This window comes from Rosa chinensis, chromosome 7 (genome assembly GCF_002994745.2).
Source record: "Rosa chinensis cultivar Old Blush chromosome 7, RchiOBHm-V2, whole genome shotgun sequence".
Classification (NCBI taxonomy): Eukaryota; Viridiplantae; Streptophyta; class Magnoliopsida; order Rosales; family Rosaceae; genus Rosa; species Rosa chinensis.
Window position 1 is genome coordinate 22,640,645 of NC_037094.1, and position 12,146 is coordinate 22,652,790.

The 12,146-nt window shown below is 37.9% G+C and overlaps 2 long non-coding RNA genes across 4 annotated transcripts; one reads left to right on the forward strand and one right to left on the reverse strand.

Annotated features, from left to right (window-relative positions):
- Nucleotides 1-1,301: 1,301 nt before the first annotated feature.
- LOC112180340 lies at nucleotides 1,302-3,499 on the reverse strand. 2 transcript variants are annotated; one of them, XR_002928219.2, is made up of 5 exons: nucleotides 3,381-3,499; nucleotides 2,433-2,549; nucleotides 1,897-1,965; nucleotides 1,526-1,610; nucleotides 1,302-1,442 (listed from the first exon to the last, which is right to left on the reverse strand). It is a non-coding gene; the product is annotated as an uncharacterized LOC112180340 (long non-coding RNA). The 2 variants fall into 2 exon arrangements; XR_002928220.2 differs by having other exon boundaries at nucleotides 1,892-1,965.
- A 4,982-nt stretch (nucleotides 3,500-8,481) lies between these two features.
- LOC112180261 lies at nucleotides 8,482-11,459 on the forward strand. Of its 2 annotated transcripts, none has more exons than XR_005804046.1 (3): nucleotides 8,482-8,794; nucleotides 9,706-9,782; nucleotides 10,976-11,459. It is a non-coding gene; the product is annotated as an uncharacterized LOC112180261 (long non-coding RNA). The 2 variants fall into 2 exon arrangements; XR_002928173.2 differs by having other exon boundaries at nucleotides 11,062-11,459.
- The last annotated feature ends 687 nt before the right edge of the window (nucleotides 11,460-12,146 follow it).

Genomic DNA, 12,146 nt, shown 5'->3' on the forward strand with positions numbered 1-12,146 from the left:
CAAGCACCCCCATGATCGTCCTTAGACTTGATCCTGAAAAGGATCCTCTTCGTCTGAAGGATGATGGCGAAGATGTGCTAGAGGCAGAAGTGTCTTACTAGAGTACAATAGGCGCATTATTGTACTTAGTTCAATGCACAAGGCCGGACATCTCATTTGCAGTGAACTTGTTAGCTAAGGTATAGCTCTGCGCTAACGCAACGCCATTGGATTGGTGTAAAAGATATCTTTCAGTACTTGAGATGTACGATAGATATGGGTTTGTTCTATCCCTACAGAGAGATGATGGATTCAGACCCATCACACACTAGGATCGCCGCCCACATTGGCCTGCGTTCACTATCCCTATCCCAAAACGACATGTGTTTTGGAAGGTTTTGCTGATATTGGGTATCTCTCTGACCCATACAAATGTCAATCCCAAACTAGTTAACACTACAACAAAAAACCTCATTTGCGAGGAACTTATTCCTCGCTGAAAACCGACATTTCGTCGTTGTAGGATTTCTGCGAGAAAATTTTGTTGGTCTTCAATTCGTCGGAGAAAGCTCGTCAAGAAAAGGTTCAACGACGAAAAAACTATTTCCTCGCCAAACCCTTTTAGCGATGAAATTAATTTTTCTCGTTGTTATTCTTTAGCGACAATATTTTTCCTCACCCAACTCAAATTTTTTTCTCGTTAAAAAAATCCGAGAATTTTCAAATAGTCGTTAAATATATTTTCTGACAAACAAGATTTCGTCGCTAAATTATTTATTTCCTTGCCAATGATAATCAATAATTAAAAAATTATAAATAAATTAATTACTTAAACTCTAGTTTTTGTGACGAAAATATATTCGTTGTTATAAATAGCTTTAGGCGAGGAAGTTTTTCCTCGCTATAAGCCGTTTTCAGCGAGGAAATTTTATTTCATCACAATATATATCCTTTCAACGAGAAAAAGTTTTCTCACTAAAATACTCAATAACGAGGAATGTTTTTTCCATCAGCATAGGATCTAACGTCTATAGTGAGGAAATTTACTTTTGTCGTTATTAGTTTTAGTCTATAGCAAAGAAATATTCTTTTTGTTGCAATTGTCTGCATATTACAATATGGCCTGTGGGCAATATTATTTTATTCTACAGAGGATTCTTATTCAAAACTAGTTAAACAATAAACAAAATGACAAAAGAAATAAAAGAACTTAAGAATGAATTTGGAACAAAAGAAACTTATATTGCTGCAAACATGGTTTACAATACAAAACTCTCTTAGTAGTTCATTATTCTCAGACTTGAAGGAAGGACAAGATCCAAACCTATATTTCAAAGGCAAAAGTACATACTAGCAGTTTTGGCTTTTATTCAAAAAAGCTTAACGGGATGAGCCTCACACATCTTCACATTATTCACAAGGCTCTTCAAAATGGAAGATTAAACTTCATGTCCAGTACGTACCTGCAATGTTTACTAGAGGTGAGCATATAGTGCTTCACATATAATCAACATATAGTGCTTAACATGCAATTGTCATAAACTACCTTCACAACACGCCTGCACAGGTTTTGTGATATTCAAGTGACTCATTGGCAAAGATCTGGTTGGAGTGCCAAATATCAACAAAACCTGAAAAGGTTTGATATTTGGTTCAATTGAAAATAACATAAATCGATATCAACCAACAGACTATGAGCAAAACCAAAACTTCAACACCGCATTCAATAGATCCAACACATCTAACAAATGCAAACTATCAATCAACTTTCATATCCAGGAATATATCATAATACTAGATCATGAAGCATATGAACCATTTAATGTCTTTAATTACACTAGGCTACCAATAATACAAAGAAATAAAAGACATAGAATAAGAGTTCACGCCCATCAATCAGAACTCTAATAACCTTACTGGAATCTAAGTGCATCCTGACAATCAAACCCAGATTGCTCCTTATGTGCCCTTCCCTGAACCATTACACTGAAATCCAACAGTAAGCTCAAATTTTTAGTCTTTTCAGTTAAAACATGTAAAAAAAAAACAAAAATACAAAAAAGGTGCAAAACAGAGTCAAGACACTTAAATGATATCTCAGTAGATAGCTATACCTTCCAGGTGCTAAAAACTAGTAGGTATGAAAAAGACATGCTAAAAACTAGTTTACCAAGATAATACAGTTACACTTCTAGTGAAACTATCAAGAGTTTCATGGTATGCATATTCAAGGGAAAAGGTATAATCAAGAACATACAACTGCCATATCTGTTGCAGTACACATGAGAAACAGAGGTAGTGCAAACCTAAAATTCACCCAAGCAGTAAAAGTCCATAAAATTCTTATGTTATTTTATTTTATTTCAAGTTTGGGATATTGATAGCACTTGTTAATCATATTCAGGTAAACAATTCTTAACAGATGCTTTGCGAAAAAGATATCATATGCATACCACATCACACTCTTTTTGGTTGGTGAGGCACACGAGCATCAACAAGATGTGATTCCACCTTTGAACATGCAACTGAACCATTGAACTTGATGTTTCTCCTACAAGCTTCAACTGATACTACAAGAAGGAAAATAACAGTAACTCTTTTAAAGTTAGATGTAAAGGCTAAATCCAGCAACACCATAGCTATAAGTGTGCAAAATCTTACTCATAGGGTGAATGTCATTTACAATTACACAAATAAGCAATTAATAATCTGAATCTACATAGGAACTGCTGGAATTTTAGGTGTAGTCTAGAGGTAGAAGAAGGGAAAACGTGGTAATGGATGATACACAGTGCTAAAAAAAACCCTTATGATGGCCATTAATACCCTGGTCTTCCTTATGCTAGGATAATCCTTGTTTCAATTTTGAGAATAAAAGCCACCTCCTACTTGACAACCCAAGGATGCAGCAACCATATAACTTCTGCACCATAACAGGTAGTCCTGGAAAAGGACCACAGCCTCAAACCCGAAGATTATAGACAAGAGGATGAGAAAGAAGGAAAAATTGCAGAAAACAAACCAAAATTGATTGGTAATTGTACGTATTTTGATTTTGAATGGTAATTATACAGAAGCAAAAACTGAAAATGATGAAAACAGGTAACTTCGTTGGTAATTGTATGAAAGCAAATTGAAAGAAAAGCGTGAACGAAATCAAGAAGATAGATAAAAAAGAAAACAAGAAATGGGAAGGGATGTGGCACAGGACAATTGAATATCTTCAAGCAATGAACAGATTTCACAGAGTACCAAATGACAACATATAACACCAAATACCATCACCTAAGAAGATTGCGTTGATAATCCACGTAATAAGGGGCAATCAATAAGCAAAACAGATCACCTGGCATGATAGCAAGCTCTACAATTACAATTAGTTCAGGCAGGAATGATCTTACAATTCAACAAGCAGAGTACAAGGAGCCAAATTCAAGTTCTTGTTCTTAAGCTTCCGAGTCGACTGTGTTTGACGAAGACGACTACGCTTCGCATGGTCCTGCTCAGAAAGTTTGGAGCAACAGGAAGCCAAGACCGGCTGGGTCAAAATCACAACGTTGACGCACAAGGTGCGAGTCCACCTCTCTGAACCTCAAGATCTGGCTCAGCAACTTCATCCCCTCCGACTACCTGGCGCTGTCGTCGCCGATGCAGTAGCGCCACCTCCTTCGGTCTTGTCGCGAATCGGACCTCCATTTCCTTCCGCTTGAGTCTCACAGGAATCATGCTGATTGGAATTGGGGAAAGGATGCAATTTTGGGGTTTAGGCAGTCGATTTGGGGCATCTTTGATTGGATTTCTCCGAATTGAAACAAAAAGAAACTAAGGATGGAGAGAATTGCAGCGAAGAAGCAAAACCCTAATCAACCCAGAAGAAATTGACGAGAAGGCGAGAGAAAGAGAAAGCCAGGGTCGAGAGAATTGGGTTTTATTTTTATTTTTTTAATCGTGTTTCTCTATTAATTAAGTTTTTCATTTTCGTCTTGGGCACCATTTCTTTTTTCATTGCCACTTTGAACATTTAAATGCTCCGCTTTCAATTTTTTTTGGTTTTTTTAAGAGCCCGCTTTAATCTTTCTCTTTAGGGTTTAGGGTTTAGGGTTTAGGGTTTAGGGTTTAGGGGATTCAAGACTTAGGTCACGACAATAGTTAACTAAATGATTTTCAGTTTGAAAAAGGTTTTGTATATACAATATAAAAATATAAAGTTTAGGTTTAGGGTTTAGAGATTAGGGTATAGGGTTTAGGATTTAGAGTTTAGAGTTTAGGGTTTAGGTTTAAGAGTTTAGGGATTAGGGGTTAGGTTTTAAGGCTAATGTTAAGATAATGGCTAACTAAATGATTATTTTATAAAAGGTTTTGCATATACAATCTATGTATGAAGATCGGAGTATTTTGCATAGACAATCTATATATAAAGATCTAAAGTTTGAACAGTTAGATTGTCAAAATTAAATTACATAATGTGTAGTGTCTAGAGTACAACCCCCTATGCAATCATATTTCACGGTCGTCACGCCATCGATTAACCAAGAGGACATACAAGTGACGAAGGTTGACCAATTCGATCGGATTCGAAAATATGGTGAAATTGGCTACATTTTTAACCACATTCATAATTTATAGTAATAATCTCATCCAACGGTCGGTTTTTCCATTTTCTTTTAATTGATAGTGGTTGCTCTTTGAAATCTATGATATATAAATATAGGTTTAGAAGAGTAACTAAGTTTGACCTAGTTGACCTAATTTGAAACGAGAACCAAATTGGCTGGATTTTTTACAACCACCATAAAACATTACAATCTTCCATCGAGCGGTTGGTTTCTCCATATTCATTTTCCACTTCATGGTTGTTTTAGAATGAACCTCAACAATTTAAATGCAATGTATAAATCAATACAACTTTAGGAGGCAAATTGGTATAAGCCAACGTCTTTATAATTAAAATTGAAATTTTTATCTTATGTCTACACACATCGATCAATGGAATATTTTACAGACGTGATGTCAAAAATAAACACGTTTCACGGTCGTCATACCATCAGTCAACCAAGAAGACATAGGTGACAACAGTTGACCAATTCGATCGGATTCGAAAATATGGTGAAATTGGCTAACTTTTTTTACCACACTCATAATTTATTGTAATAATCTCATCCAACAGTCGTTTTTCTCATTTTCTTTGAATTGATAGAGGTTGCTCTTTGGAATGTATGATATATAAATATAGGTTTATAAAAAAATTAGTATCTTCAAAGATTTATTTGTAAATAAAACCCACAAGTCCAGGCCCAAAAAAACCTGCAAGGCCCTGCCTTTATATGAACGGGTTTGGATCCTTCGATTTACAATAAAACTCGGCCCGTTATTATTTAAAAATGTAATAAGGCTCGGCCCGGCTCATTGATGAGGCCTAATGCAGAGCACTTTGTACAACACGAACTTTTAGCAAGGAAATCATACTTTTGTCACCATTGAATTTGACGGGTTTTACATAATTTTTCACCAAACTAATAATGACGAAATCGTTATTTTCTCGCTAATTGATGAGGAAATAGTTCCTCGTAAAACACGGACTTTTAGAGAGAAAACCATTCTTTTGTGCCATTGAGTTTGGCAGGTTTAACATAAATTTTTCGCTAAACAAATAACGACGAGATCATTATTTCCTCGCTAATTGCATCTTTTGATGAGGAAATAGTTCCTTGTAAAACACGGACTTTTAGCGATGAAATCATACTTTTGTCGCTATTGAATTTGGCGGGTTTTACATAATTTTCCGCCAAACTAATAACGACGAATCGTTATTTCTTCCCTAATTACTTCTTTTGACAAAGAAATAGTTCCTCGTAAAACACGGACTTTTAGCGACGAAACCATACTTTTGTCACCATTGAATTTGGCGGGTTTTACATAATTTTCCGCCGAAACTAATAGCGACAAAATTGTTATTTCCTCGCTAATTGCTTCTTTTGACGAGGAAATAGTTCCTCGTAAAACACAAACTTTTAGCGAGGAAACTGTATTTTTGTCGCCATTAAATCTGGCAGGTTTTACATAATTTTCTACCAAACAAATAACGACGAAATCATTATTTTCTCGCCAATTGCTTCTTTTGACGAGGAAATAGTTCCTCGTAAAACCCATATTTTTAGCGAGGAAACCATAGTTTTGTCGCCTTTGAATTTGGCGGGTTTTACATAATTTTCCGCCAAACTAATAACGACGAAATCATTATTTCCTCGTTGAAAGTCATTTTCGCGATGAAAAAATTCCTCACCCGAGTCCCATATTTCCTCGCTAATAACATGTTGATTTAGGAGACCAAACTATGGTCACCTTTAGTGATGAACCGAAACATTCGTCGTAGAAAGTGGTGTACAGTGAGGAAAATATGTTTCTCGCAAAAAACCTAATGACATTTAGTGAGGAATAGAAATATTCCTCGTAAAAAGTGACATTTATTGAGGAAAATAAATTCCTCGTAAAAAAATTGGTCGCTAAAAAGACTTTCTGTTGTAGTGTAAGTGTTCACCATGGGAAAAGACCGTGATATCTTGGAGGTCTACAGAGCAGACCGTAGTCGCTATATCTTCGAACCATGCAGAGATTATTGCTCTTCACGAAGTGGTTCGTGAATACTTATGGATTGGATCCATAATCACGCATGTTCGAACAATTGTGGTTTGAAGTCTACCACAAGATGAGCCTATGAGCATTTAGGATAATGTTGTTCGTTTTGAACAAATGAAGCAAGGCTACATCAAAAGCGACAACACCAAGGATAATCAGCAACAACAGAATCTCCTCAAGATCAATTTGAACTAGATTCAATCTGAGGACAGTATGGCAGACTTGCTCACTAAGTCATTGCCTAGATTCCACTTTCGAGAAACGTGTTGGTAGCATCGTTTACGGAAGTTATCCGATCTCCCATGACCGTTGTCATCAGGGGGAGATGCAGACATCAGGGGGAGATGTCTACATGTATGGTCTCGAAACGTGAAGGGTGTGTTGTGCTCTTTTTCCCCTTCGACCAAGGTTATTTTTGTCCCACTGGGTTGTTGTTACTCGGCAAGGTTTTTAATGAGGCAACGGGAGAAGCACTGCGTTTGGGCAACACAAGGGGGAGTGTTCAAGGAAAACCTAATTTGTGTTTAGCCCAAACTCTAGGTTACTTGACCTAGTGGTAATAGGGTTCAATTAGAAGGATCTAGATTCCTAATCAATGTATGATTACTTTCCTTGTATGATTGAGATTCTATGCATTGTAATCCTCTATATAAAGAGGCCCCTATTATCAATGAGAATACACAGCAAATTTCTCTCAAATTCAGTTTCTCTAAAACAATAAAAACAATATGTGAATAGTGGTGGCTAGTTTTGTAGTAGGTCATATTGTAATTGTTCACCTCAAGCTTAAAAAATGTCAGATCAATCTCTATAAGGGCAATTTAAAAAAAAACCCTAAAAGTTTAGAACGCGCCCCACGCGCGGAGAAAGGAGTCAAGAGAGGTTCTGTACGATCTCTCCTGGCCGAACGCCTCCGGCACCCACGCCGCTACGTTCTGGTCCGGGAGAGGATGATGGTATGGTTTCAATGCCAGGTTCTTTGGCAGAGGTTTGCTACAGGTGTGGAACTGGGTGGCTCGATCTTGGTTTGGGCAGATCGATTCCGATCTGTTCTTCCCGGATCTTGGGCGAGAGCAGACGAGGTGCAGCGCGGGGGTGGCTCGCCAACTGGTGGCTCTGGTGGTTTCGATCTGTGCTGTGACTGGGATCTCCTGACATGGTTGGGGCTGGAAAAGTCTGGCTCTTTATGGGATCCGGTTTCGGACGGTCGCCGGGTTTTGGTGGTTTACGACGTGGCGCGGCGGCGGGAGCGGTTGCCTGCTGCGTTTGCTCTTTGCTGGGGGAGGTGGTGTTTGGGCAGGGCCTCTGTTATTGGGCCTCTCTGGTGTTCCTTTGTTTCCAGTTGTTTAGGTTTTTATTGTTTGTTTACAGTTATTGTCTTGTTGAAAATAAGTCCCTCCTTCTTTGAGCGAGGGTTTGGGTGTTTTAGTATAGGGTCGATGCCATTGTTCTGGTGTTATGGTCGTTCTGCTGTGTCATGGTCTGGTCTTTTGTCGGTGCTTTTTGGTTATCAACGTGATGGTGAATCATGTAGTACCCCGAAAAATCCAAATTAAATTCTGTGGATTTGTATATTTGATTTCGCGGTATTAGAAGCGAGTACGAAGCTTGGAGAAGTTGTGGAAGTAGTTCGAACGGTTTTATTTCGAAATCGAACGTTATTTAGGGGGGTCTCAAAAAGTGACTTTTTATGCGTACCGAATTTGAGAAAATTTCCTTCATGAAAGTTGTAGAGCTCGTCGATACGATCGCGTGCATATGTGGAACGCAATATTCGGAGTTCGTATGAATAAGTTATGAATATTTGAAAATTGGAATTTTTCTATAAATAGGTGGAAAATCAGATTTTTTCGGAAGGACGAAAGTTTCTCAAAATTTCATTTTGGTCCCCCAAACTCTCCGTTCTCTCTCCTCTCCCACGCGGCCGAACCGCTCAACCCGACCCGGCCGAACGGCGGCCCTCCGGCCTCCTCCGGCCCCGGACCCGGCCTTCCCCGAGTTCGCCGTCGCACGCCTGGCCTCCCTCTGGTGTCGCTGTGCCCCGCCGCTGCCCCCAGACGTGGATCGAAGCCACCCCAGCCGTGCGAAACCCGACCCGGCCGGAAAACGACTTTTCCGGCGATGCACGGGCCGATCGTTCCCATTTTCGTGATCTCCTCCTCATGATGATCATCCCCATGTAAGTCTTTCATCACGATTTTGTGTATAGAACGCTAGATCATGGTTTGACTTTTTCGACGGTTCTGATTGAATCTGGGTTTTGGATCGACGATCCAGATTAATCCAAACTTCAAAGCTTGATCTAGGACGATCTAGGCCAAACCAGTCTTAGCTCCAGTTATGAAAGTTGATCACCCTTTAATTCTGAAGAAGTTTGTAGTTGGTCACTTTGCCATCGGAGGTGGTTGGCCCGGCGTTGACCGCCGGCGTTGACCGCCGCGGCCGTAGTTTTGTGTTCTGTTTTCAGTTTATTCATCTGTGCATCCATACGAGCGTTTTGATATATTACAAGGTTATTTTTGAAAAAAAGTTGATAAATAGTTGATTTACGTTTTGACGTTACTATTTAACGTTTTTACGTTTTATCTTCGGTTTACGATCTGTGAAGATCAGACCATCGGTTTTACTTCAAATTTTAATATGTTGACCGTATGACTGTCCCGATGACTTTGTGAGGTCACGGGCGAAGATCCGACAGTTGGATCTTCGTATAATTGTGAAATAGTGATTCGGAAGGCGATTCGTGAGAATCCGACCGTCGGATTTTCATGAAATTTTGTGGAGATGTTTATAAGGACGATTCAGGAAGATCTGACCGTTGGATCTTCGTGATAATTTTGGAGGATGATCCTAAGGGCGATCCGTGAGGATCCGACCGTTGGATCATCATATAATTTCGATCCGACCGTTGGATCGTCTTTATTTTCGAATCCGACCGTTGGATCACCTTTATTTTTGAATCCGACCGTTGGATCATCTTTATTTTTGAATCCGACTGTTGGATCGTCTTTATTTTAGAATCCGACCGTTGGATCGTCGTTTAAGGTTATTTCGTGTTTCGTTTACTAAGCAAAGACCATATTTGATTAGGTACTTGACGGTTTGAGTTGACGAGCGTTTGGAATATCGTTATAATTGACTTGTTAGAAGACGCAGCGGGATTAGAGGTGAGTAAACCTCACATGGTTCATATTACGAACCGAATAAATTTAATTACTTTATTTTTGTGGTAATTGTGTGAAAATATTTATGGAATAAATATTTGTTTTAAATCATATGGACTTGATCAACTACGGTCCATAGGTAAGTAAAATGATTTCATTATACAAATGAATTTCACGGTTTTTATACTTGAACTATAGTTGGTATTAGTAGTCATTCCTGAGCGGATGATTACGTATATATATATATATTTACGTGAAATATATATGTTGATTGGCGTGTGATTAGCATGATGAAATGATTGAGAATTGATTGGATATTATTCAAGCTATTAATCTCCCATTTAATTGTTGAATAATGAAATGTTGATCATGTGATGTGAAAGCTATTTTATATGGCCAATTGTGAATATGTGGAAATTATTTTAAGAAGTAAAGATTTGTCTTGAAATAATATGTCTCTTATGTGGGTGTACATATGCATATTTACAATCTAAAATTTATAAAGATTGTATGTTGTGAAATTGATTATGTCTGAAAAATATAATTATGAAGCCGGGTGATTACAACAACCCCGTGCTTAAGTGAATTACTGGTAAATGTGCTTCGTGGTGCTTCGTGGTTGTGCTTCATGGTTATGCTTCGTGGTTGTTAAGCTGTGGGCCCTAGTCCCTTCAGATAGTGCACTATTATACTCTTAGGAAGGGTGCTTACTTTGAGTATACATGCCTTGGTGGTGGCCTTGGTATGCTGCGGCTTACCCGTGCTTTGGGATTATGGCCCTAGCACGTGGATTTATGATTTGATACCAGTCAACCTGGTTTTCCCGTGTTTTGGTATTATGGACCCTAACACGTGGATTTATGATCTGATACCAGTTAATCTGAAAATTCACTAAAAAGAGAAATGTACTTATGTGAAATTGATCAAATATCTATCCATGATATATTTTGAATATGTGAAGGTGTTATGTGAAATTGATCAAATATCTATCCATGATATATTTTGAATATGTGAAGGTGTTGGTAAAAAGAAAATCAAGCATGCATTGCTTTATTGTTATTTCACATATTAATGTTGCAATATTTGTTGGTTGTGGTCAAGCATGTGTTGCTCAAATGTTATTTCACATATTAATGCTGCAATATGTGTTGATTGTTTATTTGAGTTATAAGAATTGTAATTTAATCAATCAACAGTTCTTTCTTGTTTACTCACGAGCTTTGCAAAAAGCTTACCGGGTTTGGTGTTGTTGCAATCCCGGTACACTATTCAAATTGTGTAGTGGGTAATCTCACAGGTCAGGAGAATCAGGCAGTGATCGTGCAGTTTAGAGTACTAGTATTAGATTTACAGCAATTGTTTTGTGAGGAGAATTATACTCATTTGAGTTTTACAATTTGATTTGGTGAGAGTGTGCTGTAATAAGTAGCTCGAGGATTTGGTTTATGTAATATTAAGAGGTGTAAACTAGTGGTTGTTTCTGAGAGAAAAATTCAGAACGTTATTTGTATTGTTATTAGTCATGTTCCGGATTTGAATCCTTATTTCAAAATTCGGGGTGTGACAAATCACCCTTACACGTGGTCTGACGGTTTTGGATCGCGGTGTCCGAACGGGTGAAAACAGTTCATCTTAATGTTGGTGGCTGGGTTGTATCGGTACTGGTTTGGTTGTTACTCATTGTAGCTCGCGGGTATGAGCGTAAAATTTGGTTAGGGGTTGAGCCTTTTTGGCTCATGGAAGTCACTCATGTTGATGGTCCCATAACTACGGATCTAATGCTATGTAATCTGTTTGGTTATTAATGGAATTTTCTTCTTCTCAAAAAAAAAAAAAAAAAAAAAAAAAAACTTAAAAAATGTCATATTCTGATTTTCTTAAATAGAAAGTGTAATTTAAAATATTTCAAGCTAGGAGGTTGAAAATTTAGAAGGTTGTTGTATTGTCATAAAAATAATTGTACTTTGTAATTAGTGAAGTGATTGAAAAATGAAACCACCTTACCGACTAATTATTGATTTTTCTATATTGAAGAAACTCAGATTTGAATTTATTGTTGAATTAATTAGTCAGACAGCTACATAAAGCCAAATTTTGTAAGCCCCTAAAGGACTCCGGCCCCTTCCCCAAAAGAAAAAAGAAGAAGAATGTCATGTTATCCTTATTTGTGTTTAGGATTAGAACTACAATTACAACCTGACATATGACAATTTTGTCAACTACATCTTGTGCCCCCAAAGTAGAGGGCAGTTAGTAGTTGTTAATTAGACCCCCAATCCAATTTTGCATTTAATTACGTGAACGTCACGCCATTCGCATACCAACTTGTTCACATTTATGGCTGGACGGTGGTGCATACCTATCACC